General features: G+C 41.0%; 1 protein-coding gene across 7 annotated transcripts in view; it reads right to left on the bottom strand.

The window, feature by feature from the left end:
* Window positions 1-20097, bottom strand: part of LOC139277271 (protein tyrosine phosphatase type IVA 3-like) — a 149194-nt gene that overhangs the window by 68444 nt on the left and 60653 nt on the right. Inside the window, exon 1 of one of the 7 annotated variants that reach the window (XM_070895568.1) lies at window positions 4133-4270. The exons of 5 other annotated variants lie outside the window; for them this stretch is intronic. The gene's annotated coding sequence lies outside the window, so the exon portion shown is untranslated. Of the gene's footprint in view, window positions 1-3936; window positions 4103-4132; window positions 4271-20097 lie in introns of those variants that run through there. One more of the 7 variants, XM_070895527.1, reaches the window with a different exon arrangement.

Here is a 20097-nt window from a genome sequence, read left to right as displayed (position 1 = left end):
ATGGAATTTGCTGCCTCAGAGAGCTGTGGAAGCAGGGTCTTTGAATAAATTTAAGACAGAGATAGACAGTTTCTTAACCGATAAGGGAGTAAGGGGTTGTGGGGAGCGGGCAGGGAAGTGGACCAGAGTTCATGATCGGATCAGTCATGATTGTGTTAAATGGCGGAGCGGGCTCAAGAGACCATGTGGCCTGTTCATGCTTCTTATGCTCTTATGTTAAGTCCTATGGCTCATGTGCAGCATAAACACTAGCATGGACCAGTTGGGCCAAATGACAGGTTTCTGTGATGCGAAATCTATGTAACCCTTTAAGTCTGGCAATTTGGCCCTTGAAGCCAAGACACTTCATCCTTTTTGGGCTTATATATTTCTTATGTGTTTGTTTTATCGATCTGGAGGTTTATCCATTCTTAGCACTGATTATTTATGAATAATTCACAATTCAGAATACCAAAATTAGCAACATAAAGTATATACAAATTAAAGACCTCTAAGGCTACACAGTATGCACTTGAGCATTTCTTGAAGGCAAAATTCTTGGACCTCCCCTGCATTACTGGTAATTAATTTGACAACCAGTACAAGAACTAAATTTTGGAAAAGTCTATAGGGTAGTAAAGGAAAAAAAAAAAATAGGACAATTGAAACTGCACCTTACTTCCTGTGATATTTTTGTCACACTTTTGGGTCAACCTTTCCATTATAAGTTCCTATGTATACATTTATCAATGGAAACAGACTATGTACCCTGTCACACTGTAATTACACTGTCCAGTGGCAGCATCTTCGCACTGCAGTGTTGTATCTTCCAACTCTTCAGTCTGTAGTAGAGAAATATCTATGCTTCAACCAACTCTGATTCTCAAACTGCCCAAGTTTTTATATTTAACTATAAATAATATGAAATCAAACATTTTACATTAACATAAAGACAGAATATACAGCTTTAGAATGGGGACAGACTGCTATCTGCACACCCTGGTCCAATTATCATCTCCCCACTAATGCCACAGGGCCCAAGATCTATACTTGGGGCTTGATGCCCCATGGGTGATGTTGCAGGAGATTTATGGGTATATATAAAAATATACAGATGAGGAAATTTGGGGGGACAGAAATGTTTAAACTCATTTCACAGTCCCTCAGTCAGCAGAGAGAACAGATCTGTATACGAGATTTAACTCCAAGTTCTGGAGGTTGAACAGTGTACTAGCTCATAGCACATCCCAGCTGCTTCCCCCCACTGCCAGCCTTGCATTTTTAAATTTCCATTTTCAAGAAGGTTGCTGTGGTGAAAAACCAGAAAGTACATAAAGATTTTTGTAACTGAATTCCACAGGTTAACAATTCTGAGTGAAGAAATTTCTCCTCATCTCGGTCCTAAATGGCTTACCCCTTATCCTTAGACTGTGACCCCTGGTTCTGGACTTCCCCAACATCGGGAACATTCTTCCTGCATCTAACCTGTCCAGTCCAGTCAGAATTTTATATGTTTCTATGAGATCCCCTCTCATTCTTCTAAACTCCAGTGAATACAGGCCCAGTCGATCCAGTCTCTCTTCATATGTCAGTCCTACCATCCCGGGAATCAGTCTGGTGAACCTTCGCTGCACGTCCTTCCTCAGATTAGGGGACCAAAGCTGAACACAATATTCCAGGTGAGGCCTCACCAAGGCCCTGTACTGCTGCAGCAAGACCTCCCTGCTCCTATACTCAAATCCCCGAGCTATGAAGGCCAACATACTATTTGCCTTCTTCACTGCCTGATGCACCTGCATGCCAATCTTCAAGGACTGATGTACCACGACACCCAGGTCTCGTTGCACCTCCCCTTTTCCTAATCTGCCGCCATTCAGATAATATTCTGCCTTCATGTTTTTGCCACCAAAGTGGATAACCTCACATTTATCCACATTATACTTCATCTGCCATGCATTTGCCCACTCACCTAACCTGTCAAAGTCACCCTGCAGCCTCTTAGCATCCTCCTCACAGCTCACATCACCACCCAGCTTAGTGTCATCTGCAAACTTGGAGATATTACACTCAATTCCTTCATCTAAATCATTGATGTATATTGTAAATAGCTGGGGTCCCAGCACGGAGCCCTGTGGCAACCCACTAGTCACTGCCTGCCATTCTGAAAATGACCCATTTATCCCGACTCTCTGCTTCCTGCCTGCCAACCAGTTCTCTATCCACGTCAATACATTACCCCCAATACCATGTGCTTTAATTTTGCACACCAATCTCTTGTGTGGGATCTTGTCAAAAGCCTTTTGAAAGTCCAAATACACCACATCCACTGGTTCTCCCTTGTCCACTCGGCTAGTTACATCCTCAAAAAATTCTAGAAGATTTGTCAAGCATGATTTCCATTTTAATAAATCCATGGTGACTTGGACCAATCCTGTCACTGCTTTCCAAATGCGCTGCTATTTCATCTTTAAAAATTGATTCCAACATTTTCCCCACTACTGATGTCAGGCTAACCAGTCTATAATTCCCCGTTTTCTCTCTCCCTCATTTCTTAAAAAGTGGTGTTTCATTAGCTACCTTCCAGTCCATAGGAACTGATCCAGAGTCGATCAACTGTTGGAAAATGATCACCAATGCCTCCACTATTTCCAGGACCACTTCCTTAAGTACTCTGGGATGCAGATTATCAGGCCCTGGGTATTTATCGGCCTTCAATCCCATCAATTTCCCCAACACAATTTTCTGCCTAATAAGGATTTCCTTCAGTTCCTCCTTCTCGCTAGCCCTCGGTCCCCTAGTATTTCCGAAATGTTATTTGTGTCTTCCTTCGTGAAGACAGAACCAAAGTATTTGTTCAATTGGTCTGCCATTTCTTTGTTCCCCATTATAAATTTATCTGATTCTGACTATGTTTGACTTCACTAATCTTTTTCTCTTCACATATCTATAGAAGCTTTTGCAGTCAGTTTTTATGTTCCCAGCAAGCTTCTTCTCATACTCTATTTTCCCCCTCCTAATTAAACCCTTTGTCCTCGTCTGCTGAATTCTGTTGGCATACTTGTTCACTCAAATGGTTAAAGGAAGCATTCTTTCTAATCGATTTTGGGAAAAAAAAGGTTGCAATGACTTCTGAAATGAAATTAAAACATTTTAATTGTGGGCCCACTACATATTAGGGTCTTCAATGTCCATGCAAACTGAATTATAATGTATGGAAACTAATCAACAAATAGTAAAGTTTTAGGAAATGTATCCTTTAAAAATTATTTTGATGGCACTCTCTCATATTCCATAATAAAATCAAAGTATGTATACATTTTCCAATAGCCTCCCTAAATTCACATTAAATGTGACCTTCAGAAGATGACTGTTACTGTTTAATGAAGTATTGCTGTTTTGGGTAGGGAAGAGAGTCTTGCACCATTTCTCACATGCACATGTTCATGCAGCAGTTAGACAGAGTTGGAATTTATATCAAAATACTTGTATGTTAAGTTTGAAATACTTTTCAATATATATATATATATATATATACATGCATGCACAGATATGCGCATATTTTCCATGTGAATTTTCCCTTCACTGTTGAAATGGAAAAGCATTACTTCGTTGAAATTTAACAAGAATGTACACCAATACTTAAGAACTACTTTTATGTTATACAGTTGTTACATTTGGCAAGTCTTTTAAAGTTAGCAGACAGGGAGGAGTGAAGGCTCAGCACAGTATAACAAATAACAACCAGGAGACAGTTTAGCAACTGGCTGCAGTATCAAGTGTTCCTACATTAATAGATAGTTTACCCACACCAATTGTAATACTGTACTTACCTATTTCATGTTTAAATCTCAATAGTCAACATCAATCCTTGAATTAGAATTCTCGCTTAGCACACCGATCTCTAATGCAAAATGTACTTAACCAAGCCTTTTAAATGTGGAACAAAAATAAACTTACTGAGTGGCAAAATGTAGTGATTACTTCCTGCTCAATAGCCGTAAAATCTTGTTGACATTTTCTTGGAGTATCCCCTGATCAGCAGAGAAAGATTCACAAACTTCCCAAAGTTTTTTGCTTTGACAGTCTGAACACAAACAATGTGGTTTTCAAAAACTTTTGATAAAATATACGCACACAATGAACGCACGAATACCTCATCTGGCAAGCCAGCGAAAACTGACAAATCACACTGTGCAGCTGCACGGAGATGTTCTTTCCCTGTCTCAGCTTATCCGAAAGCTTCGGATCTTCCCTTTACTACTCAGATAAACCCCAAACCATGTATTTCCTGCAAGTCAATGTTTGCCTATGCAAAGTCTGTGTCCAATTAGCAATCTCAAATGACAGCTTAGGGAGAAAAAAAAAAGAGGCCGCCTCAGTGGGGAACTGAGCAGCCATTCAGTTGGCTGTAGCACAAATCTGTAAGGTCTAGTTGCTCTGGCCGAATGCCAGCACCTAGAGCAGTCCAACCCTTTGACAGAACAGTGTGTTACTCATTTTGGTACAAGTTCTGGAACATGTCATTCAACAAACCAGAAAAAGGAGTTTACTCCCATTGCTGATAAACACACAAATAGGGAAGACAATGCCCGGAACTCTACATGGGTTGAGTCTGCCCAAGTCATTCATAAAAAGGAAACCACTCTCTGCTAAGTTAGTGGGGGGAGGGGAGGGGGGTGCATTTTGAAGCAACTTAAGATCTAGTGTAATTTTTATCAACAGATTGCAATTTCATTACACATTTCAAAACATAGTTGAAAAGCTTGAGCAATAATGTTCTGATGGAAATGACCACCCTATCCTTTTTCAGGAGGGCCTAGAACCGTTGAGTGAAACAGATTTCAGTTACAGTATGTAGTGGATTCAACAGCACCAAACCATGCTCAATCGGCAGTGGCTTGAAAGTTGAGAATCAAGACTGCAGTCCTTCCCCAATATCTGGAAGTCGTCTCTGCGGATCAACAAACAGAAAGCTACAAGCAGGCCCGTTCATGGCGAGAAAAGATGTTGATTCCAAATAAATGCGAAAGTTGCCATGTCAATCATCGTGCTGCCCTTGGAAGAGCATAAAAACTACATCGGATGGTTCGCCACATTGATCCCTTTACATTGCAGGCTGCTGACAATGTTCCCTGTTGGGACTTTTTACAGATCATGTACCAACCTTTCATTTGGATTCTTCAAATTATTTCTATTGATCATGTAACATAAGTTCATAGACTTTTTCATGGCTGTAATCCTCAAGACTAGTTCACAGGTTAGAAGCTTCTGGGGCACAAACCATCTTCAACAGTTTTTCTTCACCCCATCTGGTGGCTCAGTTCAGAAATGTCAAAGCTTACCTAAAGACTGCTAGAGCATCTTCTTGCCTACTTAAGAGTCAGTGCACTCAAGTGAAGTAATTCATTATTTCATGTGCTTCAAGATAGTACAAAGAAATGTGATATGGAATAAATGCACGCCTTTTTCTTCGAGATGGCATAACAAGTTGCACAGAGGCAAGTGTAACACAAATGTGTTTCATGAATTTTATCACAGTCAAGGCACAATTGCAGAATCAATAAAAGTGACCATAAAGCTATCGAATTGTTGTAAAAACCCAACTGATTAATTAATGCCCTTTAAGGAAGGAAAGCAGTCATCCTTGCTCAGTCCGTCGTATGTGTAATTCAGTCCCACATGAACGTGGTTGACTCTTAGCTGCCCTCAGTTGCATAAAACTGCTGCAGACTGCAATAGGTCAAGAAGATGGGGGGTGTTACCAGTAACGTCCATATCCCAAGGATTAATATATATATATTAATCCTTGGGATATGGACGTTACTGGTGAAATGTTTATTACACATCCCCTTCTTCTTGACCTATATATATTTTTTTTAATCAGTGGATTACCAAGGTGCAAGTCAGATTTCCTGTGACTCAACATGTAATGACTAATTCAGCATTTTTTAATTTTCTCAATGCAAGGGAAGAGTTCCTGGGTAAATCACATGATTTAAGAGCTTCACAGGCAGGAGAAGCAGTGCATGAAGCTTGAACATTCTAACCTGTCAAGGTACACTTTTTGTACTGCTGATAAAAGCAGAGTGTTCTGGCTTAATTGCTAGCAAATCTTAGTCCAGACATTCAGAATGGACAGCCTGGCCACATGGATGCTCTTATGGGTGGGTACTTCTGTGCAATAGAGAAACCTCCAACGTGCTGTTTGAAAAGCTTTGTACTATTCTATAGATAAACTTTCTCTACAGCCTGACAAACATGACTAATTAGTATTCCCTCACAGTGTGGACATGAGCTTTGTCGAACAATGAAGTTTCACAAAAGTTGGGTCAAGCTTTAAGTGTCTTCCACTTACTCTACATGCCTTCTGTAGTTTTTTTCACTTGTTCTCAACATAGATCTAGTAGGGAGTTTCAAACTCTCAACGCTTTGCATGCCAATATTTTACAACATGTTTTCTTACAACAGTAAATGAGATTGCGAAAATGTGCCATCTCCAGGTTAATATTTAGTAATGGGTACTTATATTTAACATTGCGTGGTGGATGTAAATTGTACATGTGGTGAAAGAGAAGCAGCTCATTGCATACTGAAATTCCATGCGCACAAACGCATACTTATATACATACAGCAAGGGCATTGCAATTAGCTACAGCGCCTCGATAGGGAAGAGAAAGTTTAATCAGGGTCCCCCCTCATGATTGCTACACAGCAACTCTTACTGGAAGTAAATACATGAGTACACCAGTTGAGGACTGGATCAGTCTACTGGTCCTTGTACTGAGACTCACACAGGCATAACAGTAACTTGGGTAAACAGAGTGAGCGGCACACTGCATCTGTACCTCAGTAAGCCAATGATTTTGGGAAAGAAAGAAAATTCAAAGGCAAGAACAGTTATGTAAATCATCATAGGCAGTCCCTCAAAAATCGAGGAAGACTTGCTTCCACTCAGTGAGTTCTCAGGTGACTGAACATGTAAACAACAGGTCTAGCTTGCAGGAATCTAAACGTATGGATCTCATGTATGTGCAATACCCCAAAGCTGCCATATCTGCTTCAGTATAAAACAGGGCAGATTAAACACAATTTCTCTTTCATTTCAATGTTCAATTACTTGACAAGAATATTTAATTGTGTACAATATAGTATACGCATGCAAATAAATAATAAAGAGTATGTTACAAGACTCATCTATATCTACGCCTCAGCTGTGAATGTGCTCATCTATCTCGAAGCCTGTCTTTCATTTTTCCCTTGGCAGGCTTGCCTCTTGTCTTCTGTTGCCACACCCGACTGATATGATGATTTAATTCTGCTGTGCGGTTTCCCATCACTTAACAGGGAGGGACAGTTTCACTAGAAATAAAATGCAATGGTGCTGGTATTTGCATTTCTTGAGGTAACTCTCTGGGTTCATTGAAAAATTACAAATGAAGCTCATAAATAGGCAATGACTGCATTTTACAGTTAGAAACTGAAAAAAAATTGAAAAGCACCAGGTAGAATACAAAAACACTGTTCACCAGCTATACATGACCACACTCAACATTATTCAGGAATGCATGACTTTTCTATATGCACTCCAAAATTACATCAAGACCATTAGTTTATTCATGTCCAAATAAGAAAAAAAAAGAACTTGTATTTATAAAGTTTTCTTCATGTCCTCAGGATGTTCCAAAGCGCTGGACAGCCAATGAACTACTTTTGAAGTGTAGTCACTATTGTAATATAAGCAATCGCAGCAGCTGTCCAAAACAAGTTACTTACATCATAGACTGCCTCAAACTGCACTCTTGCTGTTGGAGGTAGACTTGTAGCATAAAATAACATTAGAGGTGTGGACATAAAACTATAGGATCCATGTAAGTTCCCATGTTTCAGCATTAAGCTTTGTATTCTTTAGTACTTTTCAAAAGGCACTCCACCACCACATACATGACTGCAGAACTTTTGTCAATAGTTTTCAAGCTACCCTGTCTGGGGACCAAGTGCGAATACTGACACTTTCCAAGTGACCCAACTTCGGAACGATAACTTGGGCAGCCCAAAGGAAAACTTATTGTAGAAAAAATTTCATCATCAGTATACAACAGAAGTAATATGGTAGCAAAGATGCAAATACATTAAAATACAAAGATTTGGTGACGCATAGATCCGTGTTTTTTGCTTTCGTTTTTCCCCTTGTCTCGAATGGCATTTGGTCATTATCCCACCATTCACACCCTATCTTAACTAATGTTTTTCTAACTCCTGGCATTACCATTTGAATTTGGGCCATCATCCCGTTTGTCTCTAATCTCTCCTGTCTTCCAATCTATCACAGACCTTCCCTTTTATTCTTTCTTCCCCTCCCCCTTTCAGTGCTTGTTAAGAATATGTTCTTTCCGAACACACTCCAGTTCTGATGAAGGGGAAAGAGAGCAATGAAGCAGCAGTGATTCAGGTTCAGGTGGATAAAGGGGAACCAGTGGATGTGGTGTATTTGGACTTCCAGAAACCATTTGACAAGGTGCCACATAAAAGGTTACTGCACAAGATAAAAGTTCACGGGATTGGGGGTAATATTAGCATGGATAGAGGATTGGCTAACTAACATAGAACAGAGAGTCGGGATAAATGGTTCATTCTCTGGTTGGCAACCAGTAACTAGTGGGGTGCCACAGGGATCAGTGCTGGGACCCCAACTATTTACAATCAATATTAACGACTTGGAAGAAGGGACTGAGTGTAATGTAGCCAAGTTTGCTGAGATACAAAGATGGGAGGAAAAGCAATGTGTGAGGAAGACAACAAATCTGCAAAAGGACATAGACAGGCTAAGTGAGTGGCAGATGGAGTATAATGTTGGAAAGTGAGAGGTCATACACTTTGGCAGAAAAAAAAAATCAAAGAGCAAATTATTATTTAAATGGAGAAAGATTGCAAAGTGCCGCAGTACAGCGGGACCTGGGGGGTACGTGTGGATGAAACACAAAAGGATAGTATGCAGGTACAGCAAGTGATCAGGAAGGCCAATGGTATCTTGGCCTTTATTGCAAAGGGGATGGAGTATAAAAGCAGGGAAGTCTTACTACAGCTGTACAAGGTATTGGTGAGGCCACACCTGGAATACTGCATGCAGTTTGGGTTTCCATATTTACGAAAGGATATACTTGCTTTGGAGGCAGTTCAAAGGTGGTTCGCTAGGTTGATTTCGGGGATGAGAGGGTTGAATTATGAGAAAAGGTTGAGTAGGTTGGGCCTCTACTCATTGGAATTCAGAAGAATGAGAGGTGATCTTATCGAAACGTATAAGGTTATGAGGGGCTTGACAAGGTGGATGCAGAGAGGATGTTTCCACTGATGGAGGGTGACTAGAACTAGAGGGCATGATCTTAGAATAAGGGGCTGCCCATTTAAAACAGAGATGAGGGGACATTTCTTCTCTGAGGGTTGTAAATCTGTGGAATTCGCTGCCTCAGAGAGCTGAGGAAGCTGGGACATTGAATAAATTTAAGACAGAAATAGACAGTTTCTTAAACGATAAGGGGATAAAGGCTTATGGGGAGCGGACGGGGAAGTGCAGCGGAGTCCATGATCAGATCAACCATGATCTTATTGAATGGCGGAGCAGGCTCAAGGGGCTGTATGGCCTACCCCTGTTCCTATTTCTTATGTTCTTATGTAAGGCTTGTGAGCTCATGTCCACAATGGCAACAAGCCTGAACCTGAATCACTGCTGCTTCATTGCTCTCTGTCTCGATCTCCAAGCCTTTCACGGAGGAGCCAATGCAGTTCTTTACACCATAGGAGCCTTCTGTCCATACCACTAAATTACCAATATACATAACGGAGGTCAAGAAAAATATCTTAACTGTAATACTTAGTAATAAGGTATTGGCGTGAAACTTGAGCAATTTGCATCATAGATTTATGACATTTCCCCTCTTTACCATACTCCTTTGTCTCCACTTTCTTCCCTTGTACTCAAGTCCAATTTCAGTCACTCCTTAATTTCCTTTCCTTTGACTTGTTCTAATTCAAGACTCACAGTGGACTATTTTGCTACAGTACCTCTCAAGCTTGGATCTCTCCACTCTACAGTCTTTGTTTCCCAGCTTCACAGCTTATTCCTGAATTCTATCTTCTCCTGCTCAACTCTTTGTAGATGGTGCATTCCTGAGCTCTCAGACATATTTTGTTGTTGTTCACAGATCCTGTGTGTGATCACAGGATACTAAGCTTTGACCCCAGAAGTCACACTGTTGCCACTGTGGGTCAGCATGTTTAACAGATAGCTGTAGAACCAATCAGAAGAATGCAGCACTGCAACACAGCAGCTACAGGGTCCTGGTGCCCATTATGTATTGGAATTTACAATCGTCGCAAGTGCCCTTTACATTAACATAAGCCTCAGTACTTTGGCATAATAATATACTGAATTGTATGATTAACTGACTGTTCTCAACTAGACACAGTATCCAACACAGTGGGGCTGAAGCAGAATTGTAATTTTTGTAAATCCCCTTTATAATCTTTAAAAGTTCAATTAGATTACCTCAAGGTTGTCTTTTCAAGTAAAATAATCTGAACCTCTTCCTCACAACTTATGTAGAATAATCTTTGTTGCTCACCTTTGCAATCTTTCAAGGGCAACCTGACTCCGATGATTAGGTGACCAGCAATGCACATAGTACTCTCAATGGAAACATAACCAATGATATCTATAGCAACAGTAGAACCTCTTCAGATTTGTACTCTATCCATCTGAATGCATCCCAGGACTTGTGGTTTAAAAAAAACTGGATCAGTTTTATAGATGCACTATAACCGCTAGATCGCTTTCTTGAGCAGCAAACGATTCCTTCCCCCGACCCACACACTAATCATTTTATAGTTATCCATATTGAACTGCAACTGCTACTTCAGTTACCTAGACCCCACATCCTTCTTAAACTAGTTACACTGTTCTTCATTATTTGCTTGGCTTCCAATTTTGGTACATTCAACTTTGAGAGATATTTATTGCTACACAATTCTCCATGTTTTTAATCCATCAATAAAACAGCACAAGTGTAACACTTACATTCTGTTACACTTTGTTGACTGGCTGACATAAAACAGCAGCGGGTCAGACCTGAAGAGGTGAGGAATGTATCAATCAAAACAAGGAAAATTACTGCTGCAAAACTACCAAGGACTTATGAAATCAACCGCTCAAGAATGGTCGGTCATGAATGCTTACAAATAAAAGGAGAAAAACCAAATCAAAGTGCAGGAAAATTTCTACGACAATACTGGTTGTTTATCTTTGCTTGGTTTTGGTCATCCTCTAATTTTACAACAATAATCTTAAGTTTTCTCATGGAAAAATAAAATTGTGTCTCCGTGTAGAACAGCATTTCAATTATCTTTCAGCTGATGTTTTACATAAAAGTTGTATTTTCAGAAAACAAGTCAAGCAGAGAGTGCCAGAAGGAAAGAGAGATAGAAACAGTGTTTCAACACCCATCTCCGGTTATTATTTATATTTCAAATTCCAAAGGAGTTCCTTTCAAAAAATATTAAATGTGTTCTTACAGCTGCAGTGCGTAAATAATTTAACAATTCTTTATTTTCGAAGAACTTGTTTGCGGTTTCTGGCATATATCTTAAGAAAACAAGCAATCCACCAATTTTGTGACATTATCTTAGGTAAGATATATTTTTCAATAAGATAAATTTTAGACCACAAAAATACTGGCCATCAAGAGGATGCGGTGTAAACCCACCCCTCCCACTTTCCAAGAGATGTAAACATTGCTGAAAGAATACTGTTGCTTAGAAGCAAAACAAATTTCATTTATTAAGGGAAATTAATTTACTATTTACTGTTCTGGAATCAGAGAGGAATTTTCTAATTATTAGTCATTGTAATTTTTATATTCCAAGAACCAACCAACTCCCCCTTCTCACTAAACATGTGTTTTCCTCCAATCTGGTATATCATACCTACCAACATGCATGTTTCCTGGACTTCAAAAAAAATAAACACGTAGTTAAAGAACAGATTATAATAATGACCATTTTTGTTTATGACAAATAATGAAGCATTTTTATGAATGTAAGAAATAGGAGTAGGAGGCCATTCAATAAGATCATGGCTGATCTTTTACCTCAACTCCACCTTCCCACACTCTCCACGTATCCCTTGATTCCCTTAATATTCAAAAATCTAATCAATCTCAGGCTTGAATATGCTCAACAGCTGTATATCGACAGCTCTCTGGGGTAGAGAATTCCAAAGATTCACAACACTTTGAAGAAATTTCTCCTCATCTCAGTCCTAAATGGTCGACTCCTTATTCGGAGACTGTGAACCCTAGTTCTAGGCTCTCCAGCCAGGGGAAATATCCTTGCAGCATCCACCCTGCCAAGCCTTTTAAGGATGTTATGTTTCAATGAGATCACCTCTCATTCTTCTAAACTCTGAGGAATAAAGGCCTAGTCTACTCAACCTCTCCTCATAGGATGACCCCCCCTCATCCCAGGAATCAGTCTAGTGATCTTTTATCCATGATTCAGCACAATATTGCTTGATTGTTGGTACATAAGGGGTTAAACACCAGCTTCACTCTCAAATATTAGGTACCAGTTTAACTTGACAATTTGTCGCTGGTTGTTGTTGAGCAGTTATGTAAGGAAGGAGGCCAAGCCATCCAAACAAAATACAAACATCTTGTGGAATTTGTTCAAACATACTTTTAAATAACAGCTCCCTTTGCATTTAACAAGTTATTTAATATCATTGGGTCTTGATAACTGGTTTGAAGGTATTTATCAGGCTGCCTTTTTCAAATCATGGAGTCTGTCTGGAACCTCTAAAGGTATTTAGCCAGGACTGAATTCTTCTGTAGCGGTGACAGAGAAAAAAAGGAGCCACTATGCAAGAAAATGACTTGTATCTTTGTTTTGCACAGCAGTTATAACTATTTATTACTTTCTATTATAATGAATAGCAAACAAAGCTTAATATCAACCATAAAAATGCTACAGCTACTATTTGTTAGGGAGCGAACTGCTCATTAAGTGATTGATGTAATTATGCCCTCCAACCAGAGGTGGCACCAGGTTTGCATGTTCAAACGCCACAGCCTATATGACATAGAAATCACTATGCTCCAACTTACTCCTTTACTTCTCTCATTTCCCCAAGGTTTCCAATTCATTTATAAATAATACTAAATCTAAGTAAGGGCATAATATATAGGACTTTTTAAATGGGGATTAAATTGAGTGTGCATGTCCTGGTCCAAAAATCCCCCATCCACTTCACCTTACCTGGTCTTGACTCCCCATGTACAATACCTTGAGTAATGGATTGGTATCCTTAGATACAAAATTGTTAAATGGTTTGACAGTTAGTTAAAAACTTTAGCAAGATGATGGTTAGGCCAATTGGAGTACTGTGCAGCCATTATAGAAAGGCTGTTTTAAGTCACAGGTGTACAACAAAAATTCACCAGAATGAGAAAATAGATTTGAGGAAAGACTGAAATATTATAAGAACTACTAAATAAACATTTCCACATCACAGATAATGTCCAAACAATTTATATTCTATTTCCTTTAATCCTAATTAGGTTAAGGAGCATATTTAAATTCAACACATAACAATATTTAATATGGCATCCTGAAGATATGAGGCCAAAATTCAACTTCTGTCAATACACTGAATTCCCAATCTGAGCTGTGCTATTAAATGGAGGGGGGAAAAGGGGGAAATCCAATCTTTACTAAGTCATTCTTGTTCTTAGCTAGCCACAAGGAGCACAAGCGTAGAGTGGGCATGAATTCCCCTTCAGCCTCAGGATAAATATAACTGGAAAGATACAAGGGCAGGAAATCGGGCAAAGATTATGGGCTGGAATTTGGTCAGCATTTCTGGCGGTAAACCACCCGGTAAGAGTCTGATCAAAGTGTTCCGCCAGTGGTTTTGAAATACCGCTGGGGAGCGGACCGCTGGTGGCAACACTTAAGAAACCGCTTCCACCCGAGTTTGGTAGTAGCGGTGTTCCATAGTTGCTGAAAAAAAACACCACCCAGGAAAAACCAGCTGGAGCAGCCCTTCGATTGGCGGTAGGTATGAAACCCTGCAAAAAAAGGTATGTGAAAGGTTGCAGCGATTCACTGGAAAAGGGTCCTATAAATGTTTTCCGATGTTTGATTTTTTGAAAAATTGTGTTTTCTCCTCCCTCCCTAGGCCCAACTCGGACTAAATACCGCCCAATTTGACCAAGATTGCGTTTTCCGCCGAGAATCCACGTGGAACGATTTTTCCCACCGGGCGGATTTTTCCCCCATTTTTTAAAAATCACTCTTCTGCCGTTCTTAATTGAATAATCTTAGTGGGTTTTGGGGCGGTTTTTGATCAAATTCCAGCCCATGGTATTTTTAACCCCATAATCCCATTATCTACCACCGTGGCTCCAATTCCAATTGAAGAACAAATAGGATGTATTTTCTTGTTCACATCTTAAGACTGCCGAAAATATCCCACATAGCCAAAAAAAATCCCAAATCACTCCAAGGCTACCAGTCAATAATTCACATTTTTGGAAAATTAAAATGTTTCATGAATGGTTTCTTGTGGTTTGAAGGTATTTTTTTTCCTACTGGTATTGGAATTATGTAACTTGTAAAGACAGCTGGTTAAAAGTAAAACAGAATTTTGACTGCATTCAAAACAATCAACTTTATAACAAATTATTTTTCTACAAGCTGAGCTTTACAACTTTCTTCCTTTTCCGTCCTCGCCCCCCCTGCCCCGCCCAAGGATGCTTTAACACATGGCCACACAAATAGAACTAGAAAACAAATAGGTTTCATTAGGTCTGCAATTTGGAGAATAGAGTTTCTAGGTTAAAAAAAAATTATATCCTCAGGAGTACTGCTAAACTACTGGAGATTCTACCTGTCTAGAACTGAGCGGCAATAATTAACTTTAGCTTGATCTCCACCTGTCAGCTGCAGTTATACCATTTTCAGTCCCAGGACAGATTCTTCTGGGACATTAGCCAAAAATCAAGGCCAGACAGCTGTGGGGGAAATAAGCCAGGATGGTGAGCACGGGGCAGGAAGTTTTGCCTGCTGGCTGAAGTTCAGATCCAAGCAGCCAGATCTATTGTGCTGCAAGCCAAGCAGGAAACTGATCAAATTTATACATTACAGCAAACCAGCTCTATTGTGAACCTTCTCCCTAAAGACCACAGCCACCTACATCTGTGGGGCCTTTAAGGGAGGCAAGAGGAAGCAGAGATCTTATAATGTACGTCAGAACAACAGTGTTCTGGGTCATGAGTTAAAAGCTGTAACAGCTTCTTTTACCGTAGGCAGACTACACTATCGCAAATTAAAACTTAATGTGCTACTGTGCGTTTCCATCATTACAAGCTAGATGGGTGTAACTCTTTACAAACTAAAAGTTAGAATAAACCACTTCAAAGCTCTATTCGCTGCATTTAGAATATTAACTATACAATATTCACTTTTATTCAGAAGGTTAAGCATGATTCAAATGTAAAAGACAGCCTGTAGCAGTAATTGTTTTTGTCTGCCCTTACAACAATTTTCAATTACATAGCACCTTTAATGTAGTTAAACATCAGACGGTGCTTCACAAGAGCAATTAACAAAATTTGACATTGAGCCGATCAAGGAGATTTAGGACGCGTGACCAAAGGATTAGTCGAAGAGCTAGGTTTTAAGGAGCGACTTAAAAGGAGAGGCAGAGAGGCTTAGGGAAAGAATTACAGAGCCTAGGTGCCAGACAACTGAAGACACGGTCGCCAATGCTGGAGCGATTAAAATTGGGAATGCGCAAGAGACTAGAATTGGAGGAATGCAGAGATCTTGGAGGGCAGGAGGAGGTTAAAAAGATAGGGAGCGAAAGGCTATGGAGGAATTTGAATACAAGGATGAAAATTATTAAAATAGAGGCATCCCCAGACCAAGAGCAAATGTAGGTTAGCGAGCACAGGGTGATAGGTGAACGGGGCTTGGTGAGAGTTACGATATGGGCAGAGTTTTGGATGAGTTAAAGCTTTTGGCAGGTGAAAGATGAAAGATCAGCCACTCAAGTCTCGAGTTAAGGGCATGGGTGAAGGTTTCAGTAGATGAGCTGAAGCAGGGGCAGAGACGGGTGATGTTACGGAGGTGGAAGTAGGCGGTGTTGGTGATGGAAAAGATGTGTTCGGAAGCTCATCTCGGGGTCAAATGAGATTAAAGAATTGGGAAATAAGTACAGAAAGGACCTAGAAGGAGGGTGAATTAAAGGTATTGAATTCAGTCAAATCAGGTACCAAAAGAAAAATAGAAAGAGAGGGAAAGACAGATTGGATTGAGAGAGAAAGAAAAAAATGACAGAAATAAAAGAATTACATTTTTAAAAGAACACACTTATTTGTACTGCAAAAATGGCTACAGGCTCCACCCCTTATTTCTGATTGGTCCACTTGGAGGATAAACCACACCCTGAAGTTTCACAGGAATGTGTCACTGGATCCGCCCATCCCAAGGTTTCACTGACTTTGCAAATCGTAACTCGATCCACTTTGACTTCCTGGAGCGACAGAGGACAGAGCTCCCCAGATGACAGCAACTGAACTGCCTTACCCCACCCAGTCCAGATGTATGCCTTCCCCAGCCAAAGTGCCTTACCTCAGTCCATGCCTCCCACAGTCAAAGTGCCTTACCCAAGTGCAAGTGCAAGTGCATCATCTACCCCCCCAATAGATGGGGTATTGTGTATGGATTGTTAACAGGTTTATTGGGTATGAAGTGAACAGTGAGTGTCGTGACTTCTGGATATTATCCACTTCAATATTGTCCCTTGTAGAGGGTTGGAAAAACGTGATCCGTCTTTCCAGAGTTCCCTCTCTCCATTCCAATCCCCACCCACCCCAACCTTGTGCCTCTCTCTCCTTCCTTCCCTCCCTCCCCCCTCCTCTCTAACTCTCCACCCAGCCTCTCTCTTGCGGGCCCCAGGCCCTCCGACTCGTGGCCCCTTCCCTCCCCCCCGCCATAATTTGGCCAGGAGGGAGGCGCGGAGCTTGATAGGGGGCGGAGCTTGTCGCCTGTTGGTCAAAAAAAGTGCAGAACAAATAGTTAGACCCTTTTTAAAATCTCCCCCCCAAAAAATTCAAAACCTGAAGGAATGAGACTCCATCATTATCATCATCTTGGCAGACTCTTGAAATTGAGGAAGACTTGCTTCCACTCAAAGTGAGTTCTTAGGTCACTGAACAGTCCAATACGAGAATTACAGTCTCTGTCACAGGTGGGACAGTCAGTCGTTAGAGGAAAGGGTGGGTGGGGGAGTCTGGTTCCACTGCCTGCGCTTGGCGACGAGACTAGAGGTGCTCAGTGCCCTCTCGGATGCTTTTCCTCCACTTAGGGTGCTCTTTGGCCAGGGTCTCCTCGGTGTTGGTGGGGATGTTGCACTTTATCAAGGAAGCTTTGAGGGTGTCCTTCACCTACATGGGGCTCACTTGCCGTGTCAGAGTTCCGAGTAGAGCGCTTGCTTGTCGGGCACGTGAACAATGTGGCCCGCCCAACAGAGCTAGTCGAGTGTCAGTGCTACGATGCTGGGGATTATTGGCCTGATCAAGAACAATGACGTTGGTTCGTCTATCCTCCCAAGGGATTTGCAGGATCTTGTGGAGACATCGTTGGTGGTATTTCTCCAGCAATTTGAGGTGTCTATTGTACATGGTCCACGTCTCAGCCATACAGGAGGGTGGGTATCACTACAGTCCTGTAGACCATAAGATTGGTGCCAGATTTGAGGGCCTGATCTTCAAACACTCTTCCTCAGGCGACCAAAGGCTGCACTGGAGCACTGGAGGCGGTGTTAAACCTCGTTGTCGATGTCTGTCCTCGCTAATAATAGGCTCCCGAGGTATGGAAAGTGGTCCACATTGTGCAAGGCCACGCCGTGGATCTTGATGACTGGGGGGGCAGTGCTGTGTGGCGGGATCAGGTAGGTGGAGGACCTTTGTCTTATGGATGTTTAGTGTAAGGCCCATGCTTTCGTATGCCTCGGTGAAGATGTTGATGATGGCTTGGAGTTTAGCCTCTCAATGTGCGCAGACACAAGCGTCGTCTGCGTACTATAATTCAATGACAGAGAATGGAATGGTCTTGGATCTAGCCTGGAGGCGACGAAGGTTGAACAAGTTCCCACTGGTTCTGTAGTTTATTTCAACTTGAGCGTGAGGTGGAGCATTGCACCGAGGAAAATTAAGAGGGTTGGCGCGATGACGCAGTCCTGCTTGACCTCGGTCCCGATGTGAATTGTGCCTGCGGTGGATCTGTTAGTCAGGATCACGGCTTGCATGTCGTCGTGGAGCAGGCGGAGGATAGCGACAACTTTTGGGGACAGCCGAAGCAAAGGAGGACGCTCCATAGTCCCTCACGGACAGTGTCAAAGGCGGTCATATACAAGGGTTGGTGCTGCTCCCTGCATTTCTCTTGCAGTTTTCGTGCCATAAAGATCATGTCCGTTGTACCCCGTAGTGGATGGAATCCGCATTGTGATTCCGGAGGAGCTCCTCAGCCACGGGAAGAAGACGGTTGAGGAGGATTCTAGCAATGATTTTCCCAGTGGCTGACAACAGGAAGATTCCTCTGTAGTTGCCACAGTCGGACTTGTCTCCCTTTTTAAAAAAAAAAATGGTCACAATTACTGCATCTCAGATCTCCCGGCATGCTGAAGGAATGCCGGGAATGACCTGAAGGAATGAGACTCCACACTTATAATAGTTAATGCGCGGTGCCAGAGAGGTTGATAGCCAGTCATTAACACTTATCACATCATTAAAAGGCTGTAATGACGTGACTTAACTTTCTGTGGCGAGTTTGGTAGACAATTATGGGCAAGTAAAGCAAGTTCCTAAAGTAACGGAGAGGGGAGAGACTAAGGAAGCGTTGTGTTTTCGCGATGCTAACAATGGAGTGGGCACAACTTGGACGCTACTTTGGATATTCCCATTTAACCACGCATCTGCTCCTCGCCTGAAGTTGCTGTACTATGTACCCATAAATAACGGTGAGCGCCATTAGCATTTAATTCCAGTTAACAATCTAAGCATCTATTTTCTACTGCAAACCAACCCGAACATAATCCCAAATAAAACATCTGATACATTACTATTGCACTGAATAAAGACCAGAGAATGAATATAAACTTAGTTAAGTAACCTCTGGATGCTCATCTGTACAAAAGAGATTATTTTTAGAAGAAACACTATTCAAACACCACAAAAGTGTCATTTAATGAATGCAGGAACTCAATGTACCGACAATGACAATTCAAGTTATTCAAATTAATTATTCTGACAGAACTTGCGAAATCTTGATAGTTTGCTGGGTCTTTGATTTAAAAAGTTACTCTCCTTATCTAAAGACCACAAGATGTACAACATGCTGCAGACTATAAGAAATGTGTTTGAATATTATAAACAAACAATGCTGCCAAGCCCTCAATTCTGGGGATGAGCCAGTGTAACTATCAGCGTGCGTATGCAGGGTACAAGGTCAGACAAATTTACTTCCTTTCCCGTCATTACTATCATTACTATTGCAAATGTCTTGCGTTCTCTCCACAGGGCTGCAAAATCATTGATGGATAGGTTGGGACTGTGAAAGAAAACGAAATTACAGAAAAACACACAATTCTCTTACTAGTGGATAGTCCATATTGTGTATAATGTACATTTTTAAACATAAATCTATTTAAAGATGTATCATATAATGTGGGCATTAAAAGTTCCAAATTTAATTAAATTGCCAGATCAATTCCTATAGTCATAGGCACACTGATAGTCCATCTGCACATCCACAGGTTGCAGCATTGTTATGACGTTCAAGAGTCATCTAAGAGCTGGAATCAAAGAATAATTATTTTTCTGTTTACATCACTGCAGTTTGAATCCATAACATACCTACATTATATCCACTTTGCAGAGCCAGGAACTTATATAAAAACTATAATACAACAAAAGCTGCAGAGCAGTGCCCATTATTTCCCAGCAGAAACTACCAAGAGTGCAAAAGCAACACCATACATGAAAAGTTTTGTTTTCCATTTCATTG

The sequence above is a fragment of the Pristiophorus japonicus genome, chromosome 1, assembly GCF_044704955.1.
Source record: "Pristiophorus japonicus isolate sPriJap1 chromosome 1, sPriJap1.hap1, whole genome shotgun sequence".
Classification (NCBI taxonomy): domain Eukaryota; kingdom Metazoa; phylum Chordata; class Chondrichthyes; family Pristiophoridae; genus Pristiophorus; species Pristiophorus japonicus.
Note: the sequence above shows the minus strand (reverse complement) of the source record. Positions and strands in the feature narration are given on the sequence as shown.